This window comes from Orcinus orca, chromosome 5, assembly GCF_937001465.1.
Source record: "Orcinus orca chromosome 5, mOrcOrc1.1, whole genome shotgun sequence".
NCBI classification, from domain to species: domain Eukaryota; kingdom Metazoa; phylum Chordata; class Mammalia; order Artiodactyla; family Delphinidae; genus Orcinus; species Orcinus orca.
Window position 1 is genome coordinate 109,791,955 of NC_064563.1, and position 20,929 is coordinate 109,812,883.

General features: G+C 33.9%; 1 long non-coding RNA gene across 1 annotated transcript in view; it reads left to right on the plus strand.

The window, feature by feature from the left end:
• Nucleotides 1-18,276, plus strand: part of LOC125964454 (uncharacterized) — a 36,516-nt gene extending 18,240 nt beyond the window's left edge. The window contains exons 2-3 of the long non-coding RNA XR_007477494.1: nucleotides 16,343-16,421; nucleotides 18,249-18,276. This is a non-coding gene — a long non-coding RNA (uncharacterized LOC125964454). The remainder of the gene's footprint in view (nucleotides 1-16,342; nucleotides 16,422-18,248) is intronic.
• Nucleotides 18,277-20,929: the final 2,653 nt, after the last annotated feature.

Here is a 20,929-nt window from a genome sequence, read left to right on the forward strand (position 1 = left end):
ATGAAACTAAATTCTTAGTGAACAAAATGAGAGATGAGAGTTCTGATGGAACTGAGCTTTGAAAGCTAGTTGCAGTATATGTGTGTGGAACTTAGTCCATTCTTTGAATATGCCATGAAGCTTAGCCTCCTAGAATCTACACTTTATTTCATGATTACATGAGACAAATTCCACACATGAAAATTTAAGAGAAAAATTGTATTACTCTTAAGTTAAAGTAGACCTTAATAAATAGGGTTTTCAGGAAAGAAATTATTTTGATATTGAATTTGAATTGCTATGAAAGTTGAAGCCCATTGAAATGAATTAATCACACAGAAACATAGAATTTTTTGTTTGATCTACATTGCTTAATTTGTTATAGCTATGGAAAAAATAAAATACCTGTTGGTGCATTCAAACCATGTTCATATACTTTAAGAACAGGCACTGAAATGGCCTTATCAGCTGGAAGGGAATATTAGTAACTAGAACTGATAGTTCCTTATGACCACTCTATGAATTTGGAGGATAAAAGGACTCAAAATCATAAGCAGAAGTATGAATTCTCTATATCTAAAGACAAAACTCTCCTTTTCATAGGAGTGAAGTACATTTTTCCCCAAAAGGCTGAAAATATTTTTGGCTATTTTCAATATTAAAAAAGTTCTATTCACAGAAGCTTCTTTCTGGCTTGTATATTTGAAACATATAATTCAAAGAGATTGTTCTATCTTGTCTCTTCCTCATCCAGTTTCTATTTTATCCTCCCTGTAGCTTTCAAATTAGGAATTCCCAGTCCCCAGGTAGGATAGCTTTAGGCATCATGGCTGTTTTTTCACCATTATAACCAGCACAGAGTACCTGGCACATAGTCATTGCTCAACAAATGTGTGTCGAATGAGTTGGGAAAGACACATCCCTCCACACCAGCACCAGAAGTAGAGGTAAATGCTCAACAAAATCGGTCAAGTGTATTGACTTATTTTCCCTGAAAATGTCCCAGAAAGGAGACTTGAAAAGTGTTTAACAATTGGTCTAATATATTTGGATCTGTTGGTCGGGTGCCAGGTAGGGAGAACATACATGATTTTCTTACATAAAAACCATTATCCATTTTATGTGCAGTTAAACAAAAAGTGTGACTTTTGAAAAGTAGATCAAGTGAAGACTTTGGAATTATTCTCTGGTTTGTTGGTAATTTCTCCACTTAAGAGAGAGAATAAATAGCTGAGTCATATGTAGGTCTAGAAGAATTTATATATTTTAAATTTGTGAACATACTTGTTAAAATTTTCTTGAAATGCTTTCTAACTAAACATTACAATGGTTAAAGATTTTAATGAAGAATATTATATTATTGTCTTCATAGAGGGTGGTAAATTATTAATGTATTTTTTTCTCAGCTATCTGTGGGTTAAGAAAAGCCTATAATATTTTACAAGGTTATATCCATTTTGAATATATGGTTGATTTCTTATTCACATAAAATAAATCAAGGGAATGCAGAAAATATGCTGATGTCTCTTTTATGGATGTTCATGTTACTGAATATTAATAAAATTATTTGATCTGGAGGTCAAAAACATTTTTTTTATTTCCCAAACTTCCTAGAGCTGTCCGCATTTTTCATTTGGAAAAAGAAACAATCTATGGAAAATATTTAGCTGTTTGGGAAAAACAACTGCCACATAATACATCAGTTACCACACAATTGTCATATAATACACTGAAGTGGTTACGAACACAACATGGTTTAATTTTGTTTGTTGTATGTACATAAATATTTTCCACATGAATAATGTCAAAATATCTTCTGATTCATGCAGAAACTCACAAATACCACTTTTTTCTTTTCCATAAAAATCTTAACACGTAAGATTTACTTAGAAGTTCTTGCTGAAACATGAAAGTTAAGGGAAAGCCTATTAAATCATTTGCTCAGGTAAAATATCATAATTCACAACAGTGTGACAACTGCAAAAAAAAAAAAAAAAGCACAATGTAAAAGCTGTGAGTCAAGTTTATTCAGTGTCTTACTGAGGACTGTATTCCTGGAAACAGCCTCTCAGATAGCTCTGAGGAACTCTTCTGAAGAGGTGGGGAGAGGTCAGTATACATGTGATTTAGATGAAGGGGTTGCATGCTACCAAGAGCACATTTCAGTAGAAAGTTGCCGCTAGTCAAGAGGAGGTAATAATTTTAGTGCCTTTCTAGGAATGGGAAGATGCACAAAATTTCTCCTGAAAATATCTAAATATTTCATGGCCTCTTCTGCCAGTTTTCCCAGAGCACAGAGTGCCTCATTCCACCCCGAATTCCTTTCAGGGTACGTTGAAGGTCAGCGGCTGCAGTGGCTAGTGACCTAATTCTTGTAGAGCAGATGGCAAGTAACATTCTTCAGTTGGCAACTACATTTACAATATTCCCTCCTAGGAATAATTTTGTTCGAGGATATATGAGTATAAACTGAACAGGAGTTACAGGATTCTAGAGTTTGGGGAGGCAACTGAGAAAACTCTGGGTTCTCAATACAATAATCTTAACTAAGAAATAATCTACATGTGTTTAGAAAATTATTTCTGCCCTTCTTATTTAAAGATAATCCACTGTCACCATGCATGTTAAGACGTTTCTGAGATTGGTTACTCCCTAGATTTTCACAATCTTCTCTCTTTTTCTCAAACACCAACTGCCACCCCTTTTTGTGTGCCGGAGGTGGCTGGTGAGAATTTGTGATTCATATCATAATTTTCAGAATCAAGGTTTGGTGTCATTAGAACCATATTTTAGCAAATTGAAATGTAACAAATGTAAAGATCAATAGAATCTTTTAATGGTTATGAAATCAACTTCTTGATTTTCTTTTGTTAACTTGTGGCTCAGTTTTGAAGTTAAAGGATTACACATCTCTTGACAAAATAGAAATGTATTTATAAACATCTTTTATTATATGTTGGCCTCATGTCAACTCTTTATATAACAAGTGCTCCTTTGCAACATCATTGGGATCTGAAAAGTTTATTTAGAATATATTTTCATTCATGTGGCAGCTTTTCTATAAGAAAGCAATAGTTGATATATTATAGATAATACTAAAGGCAGAAGAAAAGCTGCAGTTGTTTCTAAAATTCTTAGCAGAAAATGACAGGAGTGTTTTTTTAAATGAACCTCTGAATTGTTTCACATCCAGAACTTGGTATGGAAGATCCCCCTCTGTGTCAAGAGGAATAATAAAGGCAGTATTTGCAACAGAAACAAAAGTAATCATTTTTAGTCTAAATTAGAACTGCAGCATCAAGACTTTAATAAGTATATAGTCTCTCTTGTCCTCATGCAACGTAACTTCTGGGGTTTGATGTAAACATTTAAACTCCTGTATTTTTCCACATGTAACTAAACATCAAAACAAGATCAAAAGATCATTTCTCATTAAAGATTTGCCTGCTGGTCTTTTAAGTATATAACTTATCGACACGTATAAATTTATAATACGTAAAATGAGAAATGTAAATAGTATATGCTCATCTCTGTTCCTAGGGAGTTCTGTGAATAAATTTCCATTAATCTGGTGGCAAATACACCATAAAGTTGTATAATTCATGCCCTTTCTGGATGAGTTTAATAAGAAATAATCTGTTATTTTTCATTTCCTTTCCTCTCCCTACTTCAATTGCACTTCTATAGAAGTCTTAAATGTTTATGTATGTATCCGGTTATGCATATTGTAAACATCTGTCAACTCAGTAAAACTCATTGCAGGGTAGTCATTATTTTGAAGGGAAACTGAGCTCATCTCAATGAAACTAAATTTAAAGAAATACGGAATCAGAAATTTTGGTTTTACTTCACTGATTTGACCAGGATACCACTAGAGAAAAATAATGTATATGCTTTTACTCTCACACATGTCTTTAAAATATGTTGTGTATAAATATTTCTAAATATCTGTGTTTGGGTGTAGAAAGGACATCATCAATAAATGTCATAGCTGGATTCTGGGGGATAACTGGATGTGGTGAAGGTATAGTCCACATAGTTTATGTATGATGTCTGTTGTACTAGGTATCATGGGTTGCCAGGTAAAGGTGTACTGTTACCCTTCAAAGACGAAAGCAAATTGTAACTGAGAGGCTGTTGAAAGAGGCACTGAGCAGAGCAGGTTACCCAAATATCACAACAAAGTATTTTCTAATGGTCAGTTGAATAGAATTTGTTATTTTTAATAATGTGTGGGATTAAACGTTTATAGGAAGTGCCGTTGAACTATGATAATTCATAGTCAGGTATCATTTATTTTTATTTTGTCTCACTTGGACTACTGAAGGGGAAAGTCATTGGACTAATTATCCTTTCCTTTAGGAGGTTTTATAGCCTGTATTATAATTTGTTAACTTGTATTAGTTGATATTGTTGGGTTGCAATGGGAAATTTAAAGACTCCCATTTAGTAAGATATACCCTTAGGGCTAAAAATTTAATTATAAATAATTTATTGTATCTTGTTTTAAGCTTAGATATAAAGCCAATTATTCCCTTTTCCTTTATTACGCAAACATTGCAAACATTGAATTTCACCCTAAGATTTTTATTGGCAAAACCAAATTTTGTTCATTATCACAATTTTTTTCCTTATAGCAATATTATTCATACCTTTATAATTTAGTATATTTTAGGAGAATTTTTATTGTAATTTTTTTCTTCTTTGGGAAATCCCAATGTAGATCAAAATTTTGTGAAATAAGGTGGAGAGAAAGCCCAACACTTGACCTTGTCAGTCCATACCATCAGGGTCTGAATGCCACACAGTAACTAGTGACCACCTAGGAGATCCACTCATCCTTAATGTACAGTATTCTGGAAATACAGGAATCAGTGCCTGGTCAGACACATCACAATGGCCTTATGCTGTCTAAGCAACTCAGTCTCTATTCCTTTCTTGCTTTCCCCAACTCTACCCAAGGTCAAGCTGTTTGCCACTTTTCCTCACTCATAAGGGCCAGGTCAGGTTGGATAAATTTAAGATTCCTAAAACCTAGCTAAGCCAACCTAAAGAGGCACAGTCCAAATGCAAGCACACAAGCTCAACAATTGGTTGATCCCATTCAGGCCCACTGAACTGTGTGTAATAGACTCAGTTTGTGAGTCAAGAGGTCGAGATTGAAGATACCTCACACTGACGCTCATTGCCACAGTGTCCTGCTCACAGTGCCAATTGTTTTATTAGAGCACTTAGCAACCTCTGCTGTATGCTGGGCAGCGTGTCTCTCCAAAACTTATGGAAGTTAGGACAAATGAAACATAAGCACCAATGGACAGCAAATAGAAACATCGCAAACAACCAAAGAATTCTCTGAGAAAGGCTCACATTTGGTCTGCAGTGAACAAAGCAGGTAGGGAGGATAGACTTGCAGCCCAGTTGGCTCTGGTTTTTATTGAGGTTAAAAGGTAAGGTCCAGAGGGAGAGTTTGCATGATTTGAATTGCCCCTGCAGCCAAGGGAGGCTTTCTTATTACCTTGCCCACATGTGGGGGTGAGGGGAAGGAAAGGAAGGGTATATATGGAAGATGTCAGAGGTCAAACAACAGAAATGGAGTCAGACTTCTTTTTCTGATCATGCCACATGACTTGTGGGATCTTAGTTCCCTGACCAGGGATTGAACCCTGGCCCTGGTAGTGAAAGTTCAGAGTCCTCACCACTGGACCGCCAGGGAATTCCTGGAGTCAGACTCTTAATTATACTCTCTAGCCTTAAAATTTTGAAATTATATTGCAAAAAATTACATCTATTAAATAGTCAGGAATTATCAAAACTATAATCGTGAAGTACTATAGAAACTTCTGAAATGATCATTACTAATAGAATCTAAGCTTCAAGAAGGAAGAAAACAGTATATTTCCACCTATTCATAGCGCTTGACACAGAGAAAAAAGTCAATCAATATTTTGGAATGAATGAATGATAGTTTGGGGAGGCTTCTCCCAGGAAGTGATATTTGAGCTGATACCTGCAGTTATTTGAAGAGCAGGACAATATTCAGACAGGCGAGAAGGAAATAGAAAGGCTTTAGGCAGAAAGGGCTTGGAATTTTGGAGGAGCAGAAAAGAGGCCGTCATGGTTAGAGCTTGTGGACTAAGGGAGAGAGGTTAGTGAAATCAAAATGGGAAGGTAAATAAGAACCAGGGCAGGACTATCAGGCATGATGAGCAGATTACATTATATTCTAAAAGCAAAGCAAAATCATTTGAAGGAGTTTAAGCCAGGGAGTGACCTAATGTACTGGAAGAGAATATTCTGTCTTCTTTATGATGTGCAAAATGGAATGCAGGGAGTAAGGTAGAAGTGGGAAGATATTACATGAGTGGAGAAAAGAGGTGTGAGTTGAGTGATCACAGTGAAGATGGAGGAAGTAATAGCAATGGAGATGGGGAGAAGTGGGAAGATATAATGTGTATTTTGGAGATAAACCTTAAGGTACTCAGTGATGGACTGGTTTTGGGAAAAGAGAAAATGGCATGGTTTCTAGGTCTGTTGGCTTGAACCACTGGATATATGGAGTGCTATTTATGGGAATGGGGAAAACTGGGGATGGTGAAGGAATACACTGGTTTGGGGTGGGGTAAACAGCTCCATTTAGAAATATTAATGTTGAAATATCTTAGTGTGTAGATATTAAGAAGGCAGTTGATAATATGAGTCTTGAGCTACTTTTTGAAACATCAACGTGTTGATATTATTTAAAGTTTTGTCAAAGTTTAAAGCCTTCATGAAAGCACCTGAGCTAAACTAGTAGAGAAGAGAGGCTAAGACTGAGTTGTGAGTGTTCAAAGTTTAAATTAATAGAGGAATAGATAACAAAAGAGAATGAAGCAGGAAAGGCCAGTGTAGTAGAATAAAAACTTGAAGAATAAGATGCAATAAAAACCAAGACAGGAGAGGAATATGGGCACTAAGGAATTAAGAAAGGCATTCATCATATAAATCAGGCAATGTATGTAATCAGATAATGTAAGTATGGAGACAATCAATCTGGAAAATGAGAGCTTGATAGAGTGGAGAGTGGTTTTTAGATAGAGTTGTTCTGGAAGATCTCTCCAAGGAGATGATGTCAGCAGAGACCTTGATGATGGGAAAGTGTGAGGCATGTGAAGATCTAGAAGGAATACTCTCCAGATTAATGAGAAAGATGCCATGAAAGCTGGTAAGGGCACAAGCTTGAGATGTTGATGGAACTCCAGCATGTCTAGTGCATCTAGAGCTAAAGGCAAGATGATCCTAGAGGTAAACAAGGCCAGTTCAGGCAGGACATTGTATCCATGGCAAAGAGTTGGCTTTAATCAATGGTGCTTTTTAGGATCATATAAAACAATGAGTTAAATAGTATTGGAGGATTTTCCAAAAGTGTATAAAATTAAGAGTAATTCTTCAGATATTTCTAACAGAGTCGACCCTTAGTGTTCTTAGAATAAAAATCAATGCTTAGTGGGCTAATATGCTTTGTATTAGATTTATTGACTAGTGTATTTTCAATTTTGTAATACTAAGAAAAGTGCTGTGTTCATGGACAAAGCACAATACATGTTTATTTCATGCAATAAAATATTGCAAAAAGGACTTGAAAATATTAGTGTTCTGCTACTGTGTTAAAATATTTCAAGAAACAAATTTTAAAACATCAAAGGTCTTGAAGAAAATTTTTCAATTTTCATTTTTAATTCTGTAAAAAAAAAACAAAAAAACTAACAAAAACCAAAATCTGTTTATAAGCCCTAACCATAAATATATGTGCTTATATTGCTAATGGTGATTTCAAAATAAAATTAATATGCTATTTCTACCACTAATGATAAATAGTAGAGCAACCTAATCGAATAAAATAGGTATGTAAGAAAATGTATGTAAGAAAATATAAAATTGGATGATATTTTCTGTGAAATATCATTTCTAGCTATGTGTTTCACATGTATGTTTCATATGTCTATATCTCTTTAAGTCTTCTAGCTCTCTTTGAAGTAAACATGGTAAAATGAAGACACTGTGTTTTATTCTAAAAATTCTTAAGAGTCAAATCTGTTAGAAGTATCAGAAGAATTCCTCTTGATTTTATACACTTTTAGAAAAATATCCAAAGCTATTTGTTTTATCCAGTCCTAAAAAGCATCATTTATTAATATAACATGTTTTACACTTTGGTCTATAAATAACTAAAAACAAATGACTGTCTTAATCTAGGATTAAATAAGTGGAATACTATCCTCTAAATCTTTCCCTGGTCCTAAAATATAGAAGAATCAGAAAGTATAGAAGAGTAAAGGGTCTGTCCTCTTAAAGATATGGAGGCTGAAGATCTAGGAAAAGATGAGGTGTCTTCCTGATATTAACCACTGTATGGATATACAAGTAACTAACTGTGGCTAACCATTGATAAAATATAAAACATATGATGTTTTATGATAAAAATACATGATCTCATCATATTTTTTTCAAAATAACTTGTACACAATAAATACCAATTTTTATTAGATATTCTCTCCCTATTTCCCTATTTTTCACTCTGCTTCTCTTTTCCAAATCTTTAAAACCACAAGTGAACCCAACACAATTTTAAGGCTGCTCCAGGAGGCATATCAATTGTCTTCTTCCGTGTACCTTTGGTAAGGTTTGGAATTTTCATGTTTCCTGAAATAACAACTAGAACCTCTTGTTTTCCCCCCAAAAATATCAGCTGTCAATCACATCTGGAAATGACTAACTCAGGAACAAATACTGTGCAATGAAGGGACCGACAAGCCTAAAAACTACTTACTTCTCTCTTTTCTTCTCCTGTATTGACCTAGCCTCTCTACTTGTGTTTCTTTGTACTTTCTCATTTTTATTTCCTATTGATTTTCCTACATCCTTAGTCTCTGCCTTTGATCTCCCAAGAGAATGCCTCCCTGTATCTGCCTGCCTTACTTTTGTTAGTCCCCTTTCTCTGTATCTTGGAAGAGTCTCTTCTTTAAATCTAAGCCAGGCATAATGACGTGTAAATATTTATATACAAAATACTCATTTTACATGTAAGTATGTTAGTATCCACCTCAGTAGACATTAGTGAGTAAAAGAAAGTGTGTAGTTAGAGTATTTGAAAAGAGAGAAAGTGTTAAGGTTTTAAGCCATAGAAGGAACAATATTAACAAAATTTAAACAATATTAAGAAAATTTAAAAAAATTAAGTTATGTATAACGTATAAATGGAATAGCTCCCTAGTGTATGCCAGCTCCCCTCTCTATCACCAATCCTTAAATTGGTACGTTTTAATCGATTTTCCATTTTTTGTCAACAGCACCATGGAATATTAGATTAAAGCAATTGGAGCTGCTTTTGCTTCATGCTGCATCTTTATTCTTTATCCCCAGGAACCTCTACACAATGGCAATTTTTCATTTGGAAAGGTTCTTTTATCCACTATTTTCCTACTATTTTAGGATTTCATTATTTAATACTACCTTAACTATCATTATTAGCCTTTTCCTTTTTTTCATTATACACTCTGCCTCCTATATTAAACTGTATTCTGAGAGAAGATGAGACTGAATTTACTACTAATTAATTCTAAGCACATTAATCCCAAGATAAAATAAGAAATATTTCTATTATTTTTGAAATAACCTTATTGAAATTCATAAGCCATACACTCACCCAGTTAAGATGGACAAGTCAAGTTTTTAGTATACTCACAGTGTTTTGCAACCATCATCGCCACAATCAATATTAGAACATTTTCATCACCCAAAAAAGAAACCTGATACCCATTGGTAGTCATCTAATTTCCTCCAACTTTCCCCATCCTTAGGCAACCACTTTCTGCCTCTATAAATTTGCCTCTTCTGAATATTTCCTATATCAGAATCCTACGATATGTGTTCTTTTGTATCTTGTTTCTTTTAAATTAATATATGTTTATAAGATTCATCCATACTGTAACATGTATCAGTACTTTAGTTTTCTTATAACCAAATAATATTCCATTGTATAGACATAGCACATTTTATTTATTCATTTATCAGTTGATGGACATTTGGATTTTTCCACATTCTGACTATTATAAATAGCAATGAACATTTGTGTATGAATTTTTATATGAACAGATGTTTTCATTTCTCTTGAGTATATATCCAAGAATGGAATTACAGGGTCAGTGATACCCCTTTGTTTAAGCTTTTGAGGGACTGCTATACTGTTTTCCTAACTCTGCACTATTTTATATCTTAAACCACATTGCATGAGGGTTTCAATGTCTCTATATCCTCTCCAGTGCTTGTTATCATCTGCCTTTTTTTATTAGATTAATCCTAGTAGGTGTGAAGTGGTTTTGATTTGCATTTTCCTGACTGCTATCCAATGATTTGAATGATCTCAAATTATACTGCATACCTAGGAGGACTTACAAAGTGCCATGTTTTAGTCAGATGTTGACTTTATATCAAACATCATTTAAAATACTAAACTTGAGAAATAATGGACAATATCAAAATGCAGATAGGAAAGCAGCTGTACATGCAGGATACTTTTGATGGCTTATTCCTACTTATGATTTCTCTGTAGGCCTTCTGCTTATGGCAGTGTCTACCAAAGGTGGTAGAATGAGAGGTGACTGGGGTACTCACTATGTGTCATTTGTTTTTTCCAATTAGGTGGCCCCATAACAGTAGCACAAATGGTATTTCTAAATAGTTATAATGGTTCCTATCCTTCCTCATGTATCATTCTAATGAAGTACTGTAGATTGGTTTTACAAGAGATTAACTAGAATTTACAAAAAAGTCAGAAACTTCTATTATATCACTATATTCTCTTCCCCAGATGCTCCTAAACCATCTTAAATAAATGTATTTAACAGATGGTTGGCTCTCAGAGAAATCCACAGCTCTTTTGGGGGAAGAATATTTTAGTGTATTAATAACAATGGCAATTTATATAACATGAGAAACAGGTGTTATCCAGGAAAAAAATACATTTACTTGATAACTCAAAGCAAATTCAAATAGATTGCTTTGGCTTTTAGTCTTGTTTTGCCTTTTTTGTGTGTATGTGGGCACACTGTTGAGTTCTTTAAATGAATCTGCTATTTGGTCTTTAGTTACTAAGTATGATATGATTCTTGAATAAGTAATTTGTGCAAGGACATTAAAAAGTCTATTAATATTATGGTTTAGAAATTAATAACTTAAAAAAAAATTTAAGCACAAAGTTTTTGGAAGTTGTGTGTTTGTTGAATAAGTAGATTTTTAGATGTGTAATTCTGTCAAAATTGCACTTCCATATGGCTATAACAATAATTCATAACTATATAAATTTCAGGATTATCCTACGGTGCTGGAGGTTCTAAATACAAGCAAGAATGATGGGGTATAATTAAGTGTATTTGTCTATGCCATCTGGAAGCCTTTTACAGTCCATTAATTACTAAGATTATTATAATATTCTCAGTTAATGGATTCTGTCAGTTTCAAGCTCTAGATTTGTTTGTGGTTGAAGGGCTGTTTGTGTGTTTGAATTAAGTGCTTGGTTATTTCAGTGATGTGTGTGGCTCTTACTAAATGCTACTTATTCATTCCTTTATATCTTATTGTATTAATAGATTGAAACACAGGAAACTTACTGAGGTTTTTGCAATTTTGGACAAAGTACATATTGTGTGCATAATTGCACATGGTCCATAAAGCAGTACTCAACCTTTATTTAGGGCTACTGTGGGCCAAATTGTTTGTCTTCTTGGTGTAGTAGGTTTTGGGGGCAAGAGAAAATTTCCCCTTAATTCAACATGTACACCTTTGTTGGAGAAAATAGAATGTGTCTGTTCATGTTCTCTGTTCATGGTTTCTAAGAGGGAACTGCTAAACCTTTGTGATTTCCTGAGAGAGAGGAGTGTCATTTATCCATGATGGGCCCTTGGACCATAGCTAAATTTATGCTAAAGAAATGACTCAGGCTGGGAAGTGGTCATGCCAGAAAGACTAACCACATGGTTAGAGGTTTGGGGCTTTGAGCCACATGATATAAGCTAGACCTCCTTACATCTGGGGAGGAGAGAGAGGCTAGAGATTGAGTTCAGTCATGTGTCCAAGGAGTCAATCAATCATGCTTACATAATGAAACCTCACTAAAAACTCTGGACACTGAGAATGAGGTGAGCTTCCTGGCTGATGAACACATTGATATGCCAGGAGGGTGACACATCTAAATCCCACAGGTAGAGGACATGAAAGTTCTGTACTCAGGACCCTCTCAAACCTTACCTGATGTGTCTGTTTATGTGACTGGTCCTGAATTGTATCTTTTATAATAAAACTGTAATCATTAACATATGGCTGTATTGGATTTTGTGTGTCATTCTACTGAATTATAAAACCTGAGGGGGTCACAGGAAACCTTGAATATGTAGTCAGTGATTAGAAGTGCAGGTGAACTGGAGATCCCAAACTTGCAGGTAACTTCTGAAGTGAGGGCAGTCTTGTTGGGACCATGACCTTAACTTGCGGAATCTGCATTAACTTTGGATGGTCAGTGTCAGAATTGCATCACAGTATTGCAACATTCCAATCTGTTTATACCTAGAGCTTTCCATTTCACCCTGGAAGTTTTGCCTACAAGCCTCTAAATGGCCGTATTCTAAGTTTCGCAAAATGGTGTTACTTGGCAGCTAAATACTGGATCTAAACCAACCACAGACAGTGCTTTATGGAAATTATAATTTTATGGAGAGGTAACATGGCTTTGAGAAAACAAGATGAGACTTGGTTTTAAGTTAGGCATTCTCTATCACTAACAAGAATTATGACCTTGAAGATAATTGGTTATTCACTCTGGACCTGTTTCATCATCCAAAAGATAAGATATTTGACTAATAAACTTTAAAGTCTCTGGGAGTTCTTAGGTAGTAAGATTCTTTGAATTTTAATGCCTCAGTTTTCCTGTCAGCAAATGGGAGTCAATTTGACTGAATCTCATTCAACTATGATGAGAAATAACTGAACCATTTCTACCTGTAGAAAAGGAATAGACTCTATTCATTCTAAATACATTACAACTCTGTTAAGATTTCCACAGAAAACTGAGAAAACAAACAAAAAGAGGTAAGGCTTCTAATAGAAGTTTTCCATAAGTATCCATCAATGAGTAAAATGTAGAGGTTTATATGGCAAGAAGCAGATATGGAAATATTATTGTATTTGATTTCTACTTGCATATAATGTTAAAATTAATATAAAATGGAAATATTCATTAAAATATGTTTGTAATAAGTGACACAATATCTGCTTACTGCTTAAATGTCTGTGTTTAATGTTTCTTCCTCTCTCTCTCTCTCTCTTTCTTTCTTTATTCTATTTGTTTAGTGTCCTCCACCTGACTCTTATTTTTGAGGGAAATTACTCATATCAGTGCACAAGCCAAAGTATAAGTCAGGAGGCTCAGTCACACATTAGCTCATGTGTCATTGAACATGATGGCAAAGGAGCTATGTAATTATAATGCAACAGAAGTTCACATTATAATCAAATTATAAAAGAAACATGGAATTTGGAGTCAAGCAGGGCCTGATTTGAGACCTAGCTGCCCTGTACACCAGCTATGTGACCCTAGACAGCTTACATTAACTTTAAAGAACCTGTTTTCTCTTCTGCAAAATTCCTATTTTATAGGGCTGTGTTTAGTGTTTAGCATAGTGGCTAGTATATAATAAATGATCAATAAAATGGTAACTATTCTTGAGGGAATCATGAGATCCCATTTTCCTCTTTTGACTTCAGGTTCTATATCTTTAAAATGAGCAGGTTGGACTACATAATCACTAAAGACACTTCCATCTTTAATATTCTGATTCTTAATTATTTTTTTCATTGATGTTTTGTGACCACATCACCCCATCAGTATAATTTACAACACCACATTATACAATTTTAGGCTTCTATTATTTCATAAAAGGCAAATAAGTAAATTCAAATTATTTATAATGTCCCTGGTATTTTACAATAACTCTCGGAGAGTGTAGATTAGGTGTTTGAGTTTATTTTCTTACCACTATCCCCTTCCCTCATGGATGTTTAAAGTCAAGAACATTCTCTGTGGAGGTAGTTAAAACCACAGGTACATTATTTGGTGGTAGAACAATATTAATTTTGAATAAACTATCTCAGTCTAATTAGTGTACAGAATATTTGGTCAAGAACCCCTGCCTGAAGAGGAAGGGGCATTACAACATCTCTATGGCATACCAGTTAAATAGACACCCCAACTTCAGGACCTCCATTTAACACTGCATTAAGTAAATTGTTTATGCAAAAATTCAGTTTCTTCTCATAAATTAACTGGGGCATAACTATGGGTTTTAAAAATGAATGCAAATATGAAATTTATTTAAATAGCATTTGCCTTTTTGTGATTTTGTGGATTCACCCTCAACATTTTTGGAGATATATGTATAACATAAGTAATTCGACCTCTAGTCTATTTTGCAGATGTTGAACTTTGGATATTTTCATTCTTAATGCAGAGACAGGTCACAAAAACTGAAGGGCTGAAAAATAAGAATGGTATTTTTAAATTAACAGTCAGTTATATTACACACTGCAAAGCTTTGGGATCTAACTAGAGTTATCTGCTTTTTTAGAAACAACTGGTATTTTTTTTTCCTTTAAAATCTGTGCTTCATATCGTGATTATTACGCAAGTAAAAATAAAAGTCCTTGTCCTTAAATGGTTGAGGAGAGTGACAAAGTGGAGCAAAGTCATTTATTTAAACAGTTCATTTTAGATTAGTGTTAAAAAAAACACAATAAGCATTTCCTTTTTGCTGATAGAACTGTCAGACAAGGATGTAACTTTAAAAAGTAAGTTAAAAGGCTTTCCAAGTGTTCCAGCTCTAAATTTTTTGTGTAGAGCAATTTACAAGACTATCTTCATCTACTCACAACAGATTTGATTGTTATGAGCTTCAAATTTTCTTTGTATTGAACTTCTGTCACATTATAATCACAAAATAAGATTTATTATAGTACAACTTTTTGGTAAGTGGAGGGCTGAGCCTGCAAAATGACTTTTGAAAGCACATTTGAAGAGTGGCAAACTTTTAGACAGATAAATTTTTTTGATATCAGTTTCTAAAAATCCTAACAAGGAAGTTTCCCTTACAGTTAATAATTCAATAGCCAATGAAAGCTGTATGGGGAAAGGATGAATTGATATAACAAAATGAAAAATTTGAGGAAAATGCTGTGTATTTTGCCCTATCCCCCAAATGTTATTATTTCTAATAAAAAATGTAAAAAACATATAACATTAGATTTATTTTTTAGGTTATGATAAATACCTTACAAATAGGCCATATTTAACATCACTTGTAACTTACTGGGTATGTATCATAAAGTCACATAGTGCAACTAATTCCAATTGATCTGCATGTATATCTATTTCCCAGGTGGAGTGTTGAACAATTTATCAACTGTCAGATTATAGAGCTTTATTTTCTTTTTTTAAAAATTCATTTATTTTCATGAATTATCCAGGATAATCGATTAGGTCCCCAGCACATATTCTTTAGGTACAGAAACAGGCTGTGAATCTTCCTAGAAGGCAGGTGGTCTCATTTCTGGATAACTTAAATCATATTTTTCTTACTGGATTTCTCATAGTCTCTGTTTCCTTAGGTGCTAACAAATCATACCAGATGTCTGTGTCTCGCCCTCACTTTTCTTTCTGGCCCTGGTGTTATTAGTTAGGAAGACTTCCAACTATGTAACAAACAATGTAAATGAATGAATCAGAGGGAAAAAAAAATCTTCCAACATTCTCTGGTCAAAGATGTAAGGAGGGTTAATCCTGACTCCACAGCTGTTACTCAAGTGAATCTTACAAGTTATATCCAAGTAGTATCTTTATTTTAAATATTTTAATTATGCTATTCAGTAATATAGGGCTGGTATTAAACTCGGGGGATTAAGACACAATGAGTCAAAAGTCATATAAGTCCTCATTATAAAACACAGGGAAGAGGCAAGATGAGATTCATAGGTATAAAATTGCATGCGAAATCACTAATTTCTTTATATAAATGTATGTAGGAAGAGATGAAGAAATAAGCAGCATATAATTTATCATTCAACATCCGGGAGATATACTAAAGGCAGGCTACCAAAATACAAAATGATGTATCTTGGGTGGTGTTATCCAAACCAGTAGTACTTTTACCATATATGGATTAAAAAACAGTCACATTGCTCTGTTTAATCTAGCTCATAAAAGTCATCACTGAATGAAATATCATAAAATTTCCTTTATGTTTACTGTCTGTATCCTTTTCTGTATACCTTTTCCTGTTAGTTTAAGCTTCTTGATGAAAGGCTCTGCCTGCCTTAGTCATCGCTGTATTCCCAGCTGTTGAAGCAGTACCCGGCCCACTGTAAGCACTCAGTTAATATTGGGGGCTGACTGATAGTAACTTCCTGTTATACCCTAACTCTAATGGGACACCATTGATGCTGATTTTCATTTGTGTAGCCCTTCACAAAAACTTTTCATACATTATATTTTTAAAACCTCTATCAACTATGTTCTTTCACATATACTATGGTTTTAGGAGGTTCCAGCTTTTAAGGGTTTAGTTTCTATTTTATAATGCACTAAGTGCATTACATAGGACAAACCAGATGATAACAAATCAGATGTGAAACTACAACCTAATAATTGTCATTGGTTTGATAGCTAATGCAGTATGTGATAGTATCACAAAAACAAGGTGTTAAATTCTTCTGGGAAGTTATCATCAATAGTATTTGAAAAACCAACTTTGAAGTAACATCAAGATATAGTCATATAAAAATTCTCATTTATAACTAAGTATTTTTTATGCACTATTAAGCCATTGTTTAGAACTCAAAGAATTCAGTCTAACTTAAAAACATTTTTGTTTTCTGCACAAACAAATAACTGGAAGTTAATGATAAGCGAAATGTTTAATCAAACCTACGGGGAACTATTTTTAACTCCAATGTTTAATAGAAATTCATAACAAAGCCTCATGCACTGTTGATGGAAATGTCAATTGGTGTGGCCACTATGAAAAACATCACGGAGTTTCTGCAAAAATTTAAAAATACCACTGTAGGCTCCAGAAATTCCACTGCTAGGTATTTACCTGAATAAAACAAAAACACTACTTCAGGGCTTCCCTGGTGGTACAGTGGTTAAGAATCTGCCTGCCAATGCAGGGGACACAGATTCGAGCTCTGTTCCGGGAAGATCCCACATGCTGCGGAGCAACTAAGCCTGTGTGCCACAACTACTGAGCCTGTGCACCACAACTAGTGAGCCTGCGTGCCACAACTGCTGAGGCCCACGTGCCTAGAGCCTGTGCTCCACAACAAGAGAAGCCACCACAATGAGAAGCCTGTACACTGCAACAAAGAGCAGCCCCTGCTCACCACAACTAGAGAAAGCCTGCACATAGCAACGAAAACTCCACACAGCCAAAAATAAATAAATAAAAATTTTAAAAAACATTAGGAAAAAGAAATGAAGTTTAAAAAAACAAAAAAAACACTACTTCAAAAAGATGCATGCACCCCAATGTTTGTTGCAGAATTATTTACAATAGCCAAGACGTGGAAGCAATCTAAGTATCCACCAACAGATGAATGGATAAAGAAAATGTTTTATGTATATTAGATATATATACATGTACACACACAGACACAAACACAATGGAATATTACTCAGCCATAATAAAGAATAAAATCTTGTCTTTTGTGACAACATGAATGGACCTAGAGGCTATTATGCTAAATAAGTCAGATGGAGAAAGACAAATACTGTATGCTTTCATTTACATGTGAAATTTAAAAAACAAAACAAATCAACAAAAAACCAGAAATAGCCTCACAGATGCAGAGAATAAACTGCTGGTTGCCAGAGGGGAGAGGGTAGGGAGGATGGGCAAAATAGGTAAAGGGAATTAAGAGGTACAAACTATCAGAGATAAAAAAAAATATGTCACAGGGATGTAATGTACAGCACAGGGAATATAGTCAATCACATTATAATAGCTTCGTATGATGTGTAATATATAAAAATATCAAATAACTATGTTGTACACCTGAAAATAATATAATATTGTAAGTCAACTACACGTCAATAAAGAAAATCAGAACCAAAAACCAAATTATGATTCCAAATTGAAAATTTTCTTTCCTATATGCTGATTCAACTGTGTATGTGTTTTGCTTGGCAGGCCAGCAGGGGCAGAGGTAGAGTAGGAGAATTTGAAAATATGAAAACAAAGCAGTTCGTCTGTGGATTTTATATGAGATACAATGTTCTGATTCCAAAATTATAAGTAATATCAAGGATCTACTATTTCATATGTTAAAAAACAATAATGTACTGTTTGTGTCACTGGTTTATGGGAGATTTACTGGCATACAATTTTACTATTCTTCTGTGCATATACTGTCACAATGGCTGCAAAGTTAAATAATAAGCTTATAAACAATAATATTTATCTTTTCTTTTCTCCCTGAATTTATCTATTACTTTACCTTACTATGAAAAACTTTTATTAATAAAATATGCTATTATTATTAAATTATGATTTAATTAGAAGTAAATGCACAAAATTACTATTAGAAAAAGAATATTTTTATTCATTTCTTATAAAACTATTGAAAGTTTATATTTTCTATCGCTCCAAATTTAAAAATCAATCTCAGTTTGATCTTGTTTTAAAATTTATGTAATTAAAATGCATCTATTTCTTTCAAAAAAAAAGAAAAATTAATTGAACTACTCTCTACACCTTGAACATAGTGCAGAATAAAACTATAAACATGCTCTGTTAACATTTTGAGAGGCATCTAAATATTTTCAAATAGAAATCATATCTTTGTAATCTAAATTTAGAGCCTAGATAAAAAAATAAAGTCTTAGTAATTCAAGACTAGAATGTCTTGTGTTTGTATATGGACTATTTGTGCTCATATAAAGTTTTTATTAAGTTTTGTTACTCACTTTTATTTTTCTACTTCAAAATTTGGCACTTTCTTTCATATTCTATTATTTATTCCAAAACACCAAGCAGGGATGGTTTCATGGGAAGACAACTGGGTAGTTTTTTAAGCGTTATAATTGACACCTGTTAAGATTTATCTGAACTTCTATCGAAATTCATCTTCACTAATTCTTCTTGACTCACTTTATTTTGTTTTCTAATATCCTGAGGAGGGAAGGACATTAAAAAGTAATTTAGTTCAAAGGACTTATTACCCATACTGATGAGAAAGATCATTTGTGCAAAGAAAAATCTGTCCTGTATTTTTTTCTAAATCATACACTTCAGGAGATTATTTATTCACCTTTTTCAATCCAATTGCTTTTCTCCTGACTCACTGAGAAATATTTTGAGAACATGAACATTTTAATGGGGATCGTGAGTAAACAAGGGAAGAAAAGAAAGGAGCAGTCCTTTCAGATAATGGAGCACATCACTGGAAATTAGACCTGTAGGAGAAGCCGTTGAACTCTTTAAGGAAATGTTTAACTAATTACTAAAATGGGTGCCAGAAAAAGAGCAAGGCGAGGGAGAGAAAAGCTTTACGTTTATCAAAAATTTTGCTGAAGTCTGCCCGTAGGCGATTTTCTGATTTCAGGACTCAGCCCAATTCAAAACTGTTTTAAAAATGAGGAGTGAACTGTAGTATAAGAAGCTTAAAGGATTTTTCCCCTACACACCAGTAAACAAAAGTAAGTAGGTTACCTTAAGTATTTTAGACATAGTCGAACAGATTTTATCCGTAGTGGTAATAGCCTGTGTGGACTGAGGAAACTAAAAATATACAGTCAATTCCTCCTGACCTCATAAAATGTTCTAATACTTTAAATAGGCTTTAGCAATGTTTCCAGAGAAAAGGAATCTGGTTCTGCCAGTGGGTTTAATTAGCATAAAATAGTATCCACATAATATTCACCAGCTGTGTATCAGAAAATAATTTGTTTCTTTGAATTGATAAAATCAATCTTTTTTTTTCCATATTTTTGGACCAACACTTCTATTTGATTGTATTTTAATACATTGTGTCTGTTTTCCAAATAGTCATATATTCTGTACCTTTCAGGATAAACTTTATTCCTGTCATAGTAAAGAGAGAAAGAAATGAATGATGGTTGAAATTTGAGTGATAAACACTATCTGAAAGGCCTGAGTATGGGTCTAAGTGTCATGATCCGTAGCTCAGAGCTCAACCCTAACCACACAACCATGATCAGCTCTTTGCAGGTATGTTGTAGAAGTAGTAATTCAACCACATTGATTTTCATTTAAATCACTGATTTTCGTTTAAACGTCTTGTGCATTCAAGTAAAAATTTCTGTGACATGAAAAGAATATACTTTCGATGACTGGATTTTATAGCAGCAGGCTCTGGCCAGATAAATTGTAGTTCCTTACACTTTAGACTCTAAATAACAGACCTGTGTATCACAAGTTTCCACTGCCCAAGTCATAGGTTGTTTGCTCTTCTGAAATACTTATTTAAAGGATGAAGAGCCCTTAACTAACACAGTACTCAGTATTTATACAAACAAATATTAAGAGGAGTACAGAAAATATGTGTAGAGCTTTCTGACTGTGTTTGTTTCTGAGTCCTAAACTACTCCTAAACACTGTCTGTTACAAGTACACAAAACAGAAAGAATGAGGTAGACTTATTTCTGTGAATTTTCTTTTGAAATTGTTTTACATTTACAGAAATATTTGACAAAACATGACCTTAAATGTGGGTTCTCAATTAACTCAACGTGATGTTTGTAACATCTAATTTAAAACTCTGTAACTTTGTTTTCCAACAGAAATTACCCCAAGTGAACTCTGCATATAATCAATCAAATTCAATAATTCTGAGGAAGATCCCCTAGGGC